Here is a 10707-nt window from a genome sequence, read left to right as displayed (position 1 = left end):
GGAAAGACTATGTTTGGTGCTCACTAGGGTGTCTTCTAGTACTCCCTTGCCCAATTCTGATGGGAAGTTGACGTGTTTAACAGCATGATTTGAAACAGCATGGGTAAGCCACCTAGACCACAGAGCCACAAGCCGAAGGTAAGGAGAATTCTGTAAGTTTCCCAGAGGAAAGAATCCAGCATTGTGGAAGAGCTTATCCTAGTATGATAGACTTACTCTGCCAAGGGAGCAGGTCTGAGTAGGTGGGTTCTTGCTCCTGACTTTAGGACCAAGTTGCTTATACCCCAAGTTGCTGGGAGTGTTGGGTGCTAAGGGCTCACAGCTGAGTGTCTCCTTGGGCGGTTTCTTGAGCTGTCTTGGCAACTTCGTGGTCCTTCCCTAGAACAGTGTGGGCTTCAAAGGTAGGGTCTTCTGAGCTGTTAACACATCATTGATCCCTTTCTTCCTCTGCTCACTCCTGACCCTTTCCCTACCTCGGAGGTGTTTGCTCTGAAAGCATCTGAGAGGTTTCCTGAGAAACCTAGCTATAAAGCCACCTAACCTTTGGGACCTAGAAACCAAGTCTTTACATCTGAAGAAGGTCACCTGTGTCCTCTCCATCACTGGTCCCATAGAATGTTGTGAGTATCCCGTATCCTGGCTACTCTCCACCAAACGCCCTTTGGTTTATGCACTTCCTGCAACAAAGCAACCTTGACAGAAATCCCCCGGCATCGCAGGTGTGGTCTGATATGTTGAGAATAAGAATGGCATGGAGTCTTCCTTGGTCCTAGAGCACTGGCCATCCCTGACCCCCAGAACTGAAGATCGATAAAAGTCCAAACTCTATCTTCCATTCTCTGTCCTCACACTCCTCCCAAATCCTGGCTCAGAAGGTTTGGGTCTAGCAAGGAATGTGCAGTATTGCCAGAGCTTGGCAGGTGATTCTAATGTGATTTCAAGCTGGAGAACCACCAGGCTCAGAATCAACTTCAGCTCAGCAGCCGGAATGCCTGCTTTTATTGGCAGCTCTGTCATTTGACTCAGATGGAGCTGGCTGACAGCAAAATCCCTGTTTTATTCGCACATGCTTCTGCTAAGCCGTTACTTCCCCACCCTGTCCTTGTACAGTCGGTGCCTTGGAGCCAAGCCCAGATATCTGAGTTAAGCCCTTTCATTTTACCTTGTGAGGTTTGGGCTGTTGCTCAGGCAGATTAGGATGCTTTTGGTCCTGTGTCTATTTCCCAACACATTCCTATAATCACTGGTTTCCTGTACTCACAAATTGAGACGCTTTGTCCTCTGTGGCTTTGCCCCAGTCCTAATGGAAAAGTGGAGCAGAACAGGAGTAAGGACAGAGGCAATTGGTCAATATGGAGGACACTTCCTATATTCAGTGCATTACCACACTTAGAGAAAGACACCAGCTCATTGATATCCATCATACGTATGAAGCCGGCTCATTTCTTTTCTTTTCTTTTTTGAGGTACGGTTTCACTCTAGCTCAGGCTGACCTGGAAATCACTCTGTAGTCTCAGGGTGGCCTTGAACTCATGGCAATCCTCCTACCTTTGCCTCCCTAGTGCTGGGATTAAAGGCGTGTGCCGCCACACCTGGCCTCATTTCTCAGATGGATAAATAGAGGCAGGAAAGGTAAGTGATTGTATCAACAAATAGCATGCTACGTTAGGTGCCGTGTCTTCCCTCAGTTGCCATCTCTCAGAGGAAAAGATAATGGTGGGGCTGGAGAGGTGGCTTAGCGGTTAAGGCACTTGCCTGCAAAGCCAAAGGACCTCGGTTAGATTCCCCAGGACCCACATAAGCCAGATGCACAAGGTGGTGTGTGCGTCTGGAGTTCATTTGCAGTGGCTGGAAGCCCTGGTGCACCCATTCTTTCTCTCTCAAATAAGTAAATAAAAATATAATAAAATAATATTTACAAAAGATAATGGTGACAAGATTGGCCCTTCTCATTGGAAAGAGATTTTAGAACTGGAAGGAATCATCAACAGTGGAGTTTAACAGATCAGTGAGGTCACACAGGCAATTTGCGAAGATCACACAGCACACCTTTGCACCAGTTAGAACCACAATCTGGGTTTCTTGAGGATGGACCCAGCATTCAGTTCCAGGTAGGACTGATCCAGACTGGTTATTTAAAGGGAAACATACCTCATTCTGATTCTTATCCATTGCCAAGTTCTAGATGATTCCTGCTGTGGTCCTCAACTGGAGTGAGAAGGTGGGAGGGAAGGGCAAGCAACATCCTGGGATTCTACAGAGTACTTCTGTGTTTTTGTTTTGTTTTGTTTTTTCGAGGTAGGGTCTCACTCTAGCCCAAGCTGACCTGAAATTCACTCTGTATTCTCAAAGTGGCCTCGAACTCATAGCAATCCTCCTACCTCTGCCTCCTTAGTGCTGGGATTAAAGGTATGTGCCAACATGCCTGGCTCAGAGCACTATTTTTTGTTTTATTTTGTTTTACGAGGTAGGATCTCATTCTGGTCCAGGCTGGCCTATGTAGACTATGTAGTCTCAGGGTGGCCTCAAACTCACCGTGATCCTCCTACCTCTGCCTCCCGAGTGCTGGGATTAAAGGTGTGTGCCACCTGCCTGGCTCAGAGCACTATTTAAAAAAAATTTTTTTTTTTTAAAAATGGGGCCAGGTATGGTGACACGTCCCTTTAATCCCAGTACTTGAGAGGTAGAGGTAGGCAGATTGCTATGAATTCGAGGCCAGCCTGAGACTGCGTAGTGAATTCTAGATCAGCCTGGGCTACAGCGAAACCTTACCTGGGGAAAAAAACATTTTATTTTTTAAGGCAAGCTCAACAGACTGGCCTTTTTTCGGTTGGGGTGGGGAGGGGGCCTGAGGTAGGGTGTCAATCTAGCCCAGGCTGATCTGGAATTCACTCTGGATTCTCAGTTTAGCCTCAAGATCACTGCAATCCTCCTACCTCTGTTTCCCAAGTGCTGGGATTAAAAGCATGTGCCACCATGGCCATCTTGGCCTTTTTTTTTTTTTTTTTTAATGCGAGAGAACAAGAGTGGGAATGAGAGTGACTGAGAGAGAGAGAGAGAAAGTGCCAGGATCTCCAGCCATTGTAACCAAACTCCAGACATGTGCGCCACTTAGTGTGCATGTGTGACCTTGCAAGCTTGGTCACCTTGTGTCTGGCTTATGTGGGACCTGGAGAGTCAAACATGGGTCCTTAGGCTTTGCAGGCAAGTGCCTTAATTGCTAAACCATCTCTCCAGCCCTGAAAAAAAATTACTAGCAACATCCATACAGATAGACAATATACCATGATCATAATCCCCTCCCACCACCCTCTCTTTCCCGCTTCTGTGATCCCCCAACTGAATCCCTTCTTTCCAATTAGTCTCTCTCTCTCTTTTTTATCATCATGTTCTCCCTCCTATTGTGTGGGTCTTGTGTAGGTATCATCAGCCACTGTGAGGTCATGAATACCACTGCCCCTTCCTTTGGTCTTACATTTTGCTTTCACCTCTTTCTCAATGGTCCCTTAGCCTTGGAGGATGTGATAGAGATGTCTCAGTTAGTGTTGAACACTCCACTGTCATTGCTTCTCAACACTTTTGTGAGTTTTGAGTTTCACCCAAACTACTGAGAGTAGCATTAATATGTGGGTGTAAACATAAGTATTTAGAGGGCAATTTGGTGAGCATAATATATCCACTTATCCAGACAACAGGAGTAGTTTTCTCCCTAGGGCTTATGACCTCCCCAGCCACAGGCTTTGGACTGTGGATCCTGGGGAATTGAACTGGGATCCTTTGGTTTTGCAGGCAAGTGCCCTAACCACTAAGCCATCTTCTCCAGCCCAAGAACTCTTGATTCTCTTGATTGCCTCTCCTCTCCTACCTGAGGGATTCTGACCTCTGCAGTAGCTACAGCCTGACTCCCATCTCCACTAACACTGAGCTCTCAAGCACAGCTAGACAGTGCAACGGCTCCCATTCCCCACTTTTGAGCCTGTCTCGTCCTGCAGAGGTTGGGCTGTAAAGTCCATAGGAGGCTGGCGTTTGTTAATGAGTTGAGCCCCTGTGCTCATGACGTCATGAATGCAGGCAGACTGGAGATGGCAGACTTCAAGCCCACAGCTTAAAGCATCTAACTCAGCTTGCCATGATCTACACAAATGACTAGAGAAACGAAGCTAAAGAACAGTCAGTGAAGACAGCTGTCAAAAGAACAGCTTAGATAAAATTGTTCCTTGGTGTCCATGGGCTGTGGCCTCCTGTTCATCCCGTGTGTGTACCAAAATCTGAAAATACTTAAGTCCCTTATATAGGGGCCCTTAAAATGATATAGTGTTGCATATTACACCTCCATATCCCCCATCTACCTTAACTCATTAATGTAAATGTCATATAAATAGTTGTTACACCACATTATTTAGGGAATAGTGACAAGGAAAACAAGTCTGTACATATTCAGTACAAATGCCTTGTTTTTTCCATTGGAAAATTGGTGGGGGGGGGAATTCAAAAAAAATTCTTTTTTTGAATCTGTGTTTGGTTGAATCCAGTGAGACAGTACCCACAGGTTCCAAGGGCTGACTATACTGAAGAACAAGTAATAAGAAAAAGCAGAGTGTAGCCGGGCGTGGTGGCGCATGCTTTTAATCCCAGCACTTGGGAGGCAGAGGTGGGGGAATCACCGAGAGTTTGAGGTCACCCTGAGACTCCATAGTTAATTCCAGGTCAGCCTGGACTAAAGTGAGATCCTACCTCGAAAAACCAAACAAACAAACAAACAAAAAAGCCAAGTAGTGGAGGTGGTGACTCAGCTGGTAAACCACCTACCCTGCAAGTGTGAGGACTGTACTCAGAGGCCGAGCACCCCTGTAAATGCCAGGTGGCAACCTCTAGAGCCTGAGACAGAGGATCCTGGGGGCAAGCTGGTTAGCTAGAACAGTGGAATTGATGAACTCTGAGTTCAACCGAGAGACCCTGCCTGGGTAACTAAGGCGGGGAACTGTAGATGAAGGTACCCACATCAACCACTAGCCTTTAATGCATGCCTACCTATGTCCACACATATGAACATGCATGCACACATATCACACACAGGCAAAAAAAAAAACAACCCAAGATCGTTTATTTAAGGAATTTATTATTACTTATTTATTTGAAAGAGGCAGAGAGAAAGAGAGAGAATTGGTGTGCCAGAGCCTATAACTGCTGCAAACAAACTCCAGATACATGCGCCACCTTGTGCATCTGGCTTACATGGGTTCTGGGGAATCAAACCCAGGTCCTTTAGTTTTGCTGGCAAGCACCTTAACCACTAAGCCATCTCTTCAACCCCCCAAATTTTTTTGTTGTTGTTGTTTAAAGAAAAGGGTGTTGGGCAGATGGCTCAGCAGTTAGAGGCACTTGTTTACGAAGCTTGCTGGCCCAGGCTCAATTTCCCAGTACCCATGTAAAGCTGGATGCAAAATGGCACATCTCAACCCAAGACAATGGGAGGTGGAGCCAGGAGAATCCAGAAGCTCACAGGCCAGCTCCTGTTTGTTTGCAGTGTGGTGGTTCTTTTGCAATGGAGAGGGACCCTGTATCCAAGAAGGTAGCCCAGAGACACCACGAAGTTGTCCTGTGACCTCCATATGCACACCACAGGGTGTGTGCACACACATAAATATTTTTTTGTCAAGGTAGGGTTTCACTCTAGCCCAGGCTGACCTGGAATTAGTCTCAGGGTGACCTTGAACTCACAGGGATCCTCCTACCTCTGCCTCCCGAGTGCCCAGTGCGTGTGCCACCATGCCTGGCTAAATAAATAATATTTGAAAGAAGACCGAATCTGCTGTTAGTAAAATATGTAAACAAATACTCAAAATAACAATTATTCTTAGACTTATATTTATTATATTATTTAGTCCTTCAACATCTCCACTAAGCATTATTGTTCCTATTTTACATACAAAAAAGATGAGGAACTGGGCATGGTGGCACACGCCTTTGATCCCAGCACTCAGGGGGCAGAGGTAGGAGGATTGCTGTGAGTTCAAGGCCACCCTAAGACTACATGGTGAATTCCAGGCCAGCCTGGGCTAGAGCGAAACCCTACCTTGAAAAACAAAAAAATAACAACAAAAAGATGAGAAGGAGGACTGGAGGAATGGCTTAGCAGTTATGGTACTTGCCTGCTAAGCCTAAGGACCCAGGTTCAATTTCCCTAGTAGCTACATAAACCAGATGCACAAGGTGGTGCATGTATCTAGAATTTGTGTGCAGTGGCTGGAGGCCCTGGCATGCCTATTCTCTCTTTCTCTCTCTCAAATACATAAATAAATAAGCTGGGGCTGGAGAGATGGCTTAGTGGTTAAGCACTTGCCTGTGAAGCCTAAGGACCCCAGTTTGAGGCTTGATTCCCCAGGACCCACGTTAGCCAGATGTATAAGGGGGTGCATGCATCTGGAGTTTGTTTGCAATGGCTGGAAGCCCTGGTGTGCCCATTCTCTCTCTCTCTCTCTGTTGCTCTCAAATAAATAAGTAAAATAAATAAATAAGCTGGGCATGGCAGTGCATGCCTTTAATCCCAGCACTTTGGAGGCAGAGGAAGGAGGACCACCATGAATTTGAGGTCACCCTAAGATTACAGAGTAAGTTCCAGGTCAGCCTGGACTAGATTGAGACCCAATCTTGAAATCATACACACATATAAATAAGACATATATATATATAATATCATATATATATGACATATATATATGCTTATATTTATTATATTATTTAGTCCTTCAACATCTCCACGATTTGCTCTAATCTAAGCTGATTTGGAATTTACTATGTAGTCTCAGGGTAGCTTAAAAAAATATACATATTTTCAGCCGGGTGTGGTGGTGCATGCCTTTAATCCCAGCACTTGGGAGGCAGAGGTAGGAGGATTGCCATGAGTTCAAGGCCACCCTGAGATGACAGAGTTAATTCCAGGTCAACCTGGACCAGAGTGAGACCCTACCTCGAAAAACCGAACCCCCCCCAAAAAAATACATATTTTAAAGATGAGGAGCTAGAAGATTGAAGTATGTCAAGATATGCCAACTACTAAGTGACCAGACTCACACTGAGTATGGCTCCCTGTGCCAGGCTGGGAAACACGTCAGCGGAATGATTCAACAACTGAGCCCCTGTGGCCCAGAGACAAACTAGCCATTGATTCAAGGCACACAGTGGCCTCTCTGCTCCTGAATCCCAGTGTGTCATGGCATCAGGTAAGAAAATGACCTAATCTGATGCCGTTGTTTGGCTATTAACTATGGTACCTGAAGATAGGAGTTCAGTGTCCACCACTAAACTTCTCTGACAAGCACAGAAACAGCACACGTTCCCCTCACCACACTGACAAGTGAGTCTGGGAACTTGGGATCTATGACTGCGCATAGCTGTTGAGAATAAGCTCTTATCTTCTACAGCCCACGGCTGCCACATGTCAAGCGGTGGATCACAATCAACACAGATCTACCAGCAACTTCCTGGAGTACTGGCTTACTCTGGGTCTTCCCCTTTTCCCAGCAGGCATGGCTCTCCAGGCACCCAGCAGGGGGCATCCTTGCCCTTCCACTGTCCACCTGGGGGCAGATTAGATTATTGCCTGCTGTGCCTTCTAGTAAGCTCTGCCCAGGAGCCCAAGGCCAGTTTCCTGAAGTGTCTTCCTGTGTCCCCCGAATTTCATTTATTTATTTATGAATGAGAAAGAGAGAGAGAGAATGGGTGCACCAGGGCCTCTGGCCACTGCAGACTCCAGATGCATGCTCCACCTTGTGCATCTGGCTTATGTGGGTTTTGGGGAGTCAAACCTAGGTCCTTAGGGTTTATAGGCAAGCACCTTAACTGCTAAGCCATCCCTCCAGCCCCCCTGATTCCTTCTATAGCCACTTTTCTCCTATTTACCTATTCAAACATTTTTTTTGTTTGTTTGTTTGTTTCGAGATAGGGTTTCACTGTAGCCCAGGCTGACCTGGAATTCACTATGTAGTCTCAGGGTGGCCTCGAACTCACAGTGATCTTCCTACCGCTGCCTCCTTAGTGCTGGGATTAAAGGCATGAGCCACTATGCCTGGCTCTTTTTTTTATTTATTTATTTTTTTTTAAAGAAAGTGACCTTGTTTAGAGCCAAGCCGGGTGTGGTGACACACACTTTTAATCCCTACACTCCAGCACTCTGGAAAGCAGAGGAGGGAAGATCGATGTGAGTGCAAAGCCACCCTGAGACTACGTAATGAATTCTATGGCAACCTGGGCTAGAGTGAAACCCTACCTCAAAAAAACAAAAAAAAAAAAAAAAAAAAAAAAATAAAGAAAGAAAAGAAAAGAACCACTTTGGTAAAGTTCTTGGCTGGCTCACCTTGTCCCCTGGATTTCCTGAATTTTCAGAGCTGTCTTTGTAGGACATCAGGAAGTGGGCAAGACAGTACAGGCCCCCACTCTCAAGACCTGTCCAGGTAGTGCCATCAGTAGGTAAGACTTTGTCCTGTGGGTTCAGGGCCTGAGACTGAAAGGACTGAGTAGTCCTGAAGTCCTTGGAAGGAGGAGCAAAGCCATGCCTCTTCCCTCCTTGGTGGGGAGGGGGGAGAGGAGAGTGAGAGTAAGGGAGAAGAGAGGAGAGGAGAGGAGAGGGGAGGGGAGGGGAGGGGAGGGGAGGGGAGGGGAGGGGAGGGGAGAGGAGAGGAGAGGAGAGGAGAGGAGAGGAGAAGAGGAAACTTATTCTTTTAGACTTAAGAGAATTGCTGGCTAATGACTACTGCCAAGACAGGAAGAAAGAACTTGGGCGTGGGGACCAGATCCATCGCAGGTGACAGGTGCGGTGGCTTTGGGAAAGGACAGGTATTTCCCTTGCAAAATTCATTCAAACAGAGGTGGGAACCTGATCCCAGGGAGAGCCAGGACTACAGGGGCTCCCAGAGTGGGTCCCAGGAGGACCCAAGGCCAGAGGGTGGGAGCAAGGATAGACACTGAAGGAGGAGTTAGGACACCTGTCACCTGCAGGAGTCTTTGAAGCTGTTTCCAAGTGACGCTGTGGGGTCTTGCTACGGGCTCCACCCCTCTGGTTTTAGAATTCTTTTCTGGGGCTGGGCAGGGTGGCGCATGCCTTTAATCCCAGCACTTGGGAGGCAGAAGTAGGAGGATCACCATGAGTTTGAGGCCAGCCTGGGACTACATAGAGAATTCCAGGTCAACCTGGGCTAGAGTGAGACCCTATCTCAAAAAAGCAAAACAAAACGAAAATTCTTTTTTTTTTAATTTTTATTAACATTTTCCATGACTATAAAATATATCCCATGGTAATTCCCTCCCTCCCCACCCCCACACTTTCCCATTTGAAATTCCATTCTCCATCATATTACCTCCCCATTACAATCATTGTAATTGCATATATACAATATCAACCTATTAAGTATCCTCCTCCCTTCCTTTCTCTTCCCTTTATGTCTCCTTTTCAACTTACTGGCCTCTGCTACTAAGTATTTTCATTCTCACGCAGAAGCCCAATCATCTGTAGCTAGGATCCACATATGAGAGAGAACATGTGGCCCTTGGCTTTCTGGGCCTGGGTTACCTCACTTAGTATAATACTTTCCAGGTCCATCCATTTTTCTGCAAATTTCATAACTTCATTTTTCTTTACCGCTGAGTAGAACTCCATTGTATAAATGTGCCACATCTTCATTATCCACTCATCTGTTGAGGGACATCTAGGCTGGTTCCATTTCCCAGCTATTATAAATTGAGCAGCAATAAACATGGTTGAGCATGTACTTCTAAGGAAATGAGATGAGTCCTTTGGATATATGCCTAGGAGTGCTATAGCTGGGAAAACGAAAATTCTTTTCTGGGGATAGTTTCTGAAGGAGGAATCCCCTTAGAGCTAGTCTCATCTGAGTATCTGTCTTCTCTTTCTCTCTCTCTTCTCTTTCAGAGTCTCATGTCGTCTAGGTTAGCTTTGAACTGGCTACCTAGCTGAGAGTGACTGAACTCCTGATTTTTCCTTCCTCTGCCCCTCAAATGCTAGGCTTATAGGCATGTGCCACGGCCCTGTGGTTCACTACCTTTTCATTCTAACCGGTGCTAATGTGTTTTCCTCTGTTCCCCAACCTCCACCACTGGCCCTGGCTGGCAGCAGAGGCTTTCCCAAGACAGAATGAGGGCCTTGCAGTTGTCAGGAGTGGCACAAAGGCCCCTGGTGGAACCTCGGGCAGAAAGCCAGGCTGCGAGAGGGGAAGGAAGTCCTGGGTAGAGAGCTCCCTGCCTCCGGAGCTGAGCTGGACGAAGCCGGGCGATAAGAGTAGGTTAAGCAAGAGGAAGTGGGTTGGGGCTGAGCTGGGCTGGAACTGAACCTCTGGGACAGGGGCATGTCAAGGCCGGGGGCTCTGGCCTCTCCTGGAAGGGACAACCACCTTGGTCCTCCAGAGCCTCTCACTCCAGGCCTCTAGGCATGGATCCCAGCCCTCAGTGGAGGTGGTGACAATGTCTGTAATCCGGCAATGGAAATTCTGGGCCTTAGCAAGGCCCAGAGACCCAGTTGATTGTCATGGGCCAGGGGCATGACTGCCTCACCTGACCCTCATTTTCATGAGGAGGAAGCATTAAGAAAGAGGAGCTGGGTGTTTGGATAACTTTGCTTATTCAAAACACTCAATCCCAGCTGGGCTCTGGCTCTCACCCACCTTCAGATTGGTCCCAACCTCTGGGGGACAA

The sequence above is a fragment of the Jaculus jaculus genome, chromosome 8 (assembly GCF_020740685.1).
Source record: "Jaculus jaculus isolate mJacJac1 chromosome 8, mJacJac1.mat.Y.cur, whole genome shotgun sequence".
NCBI lineage: Eukaryota > Metazoa > Chordata > Mammalia > Rodentia > Dipodidae > Jaculus > Jaculus jaculus.
This window is presented reverse-complemented; position numbering follows the sequence as displayed.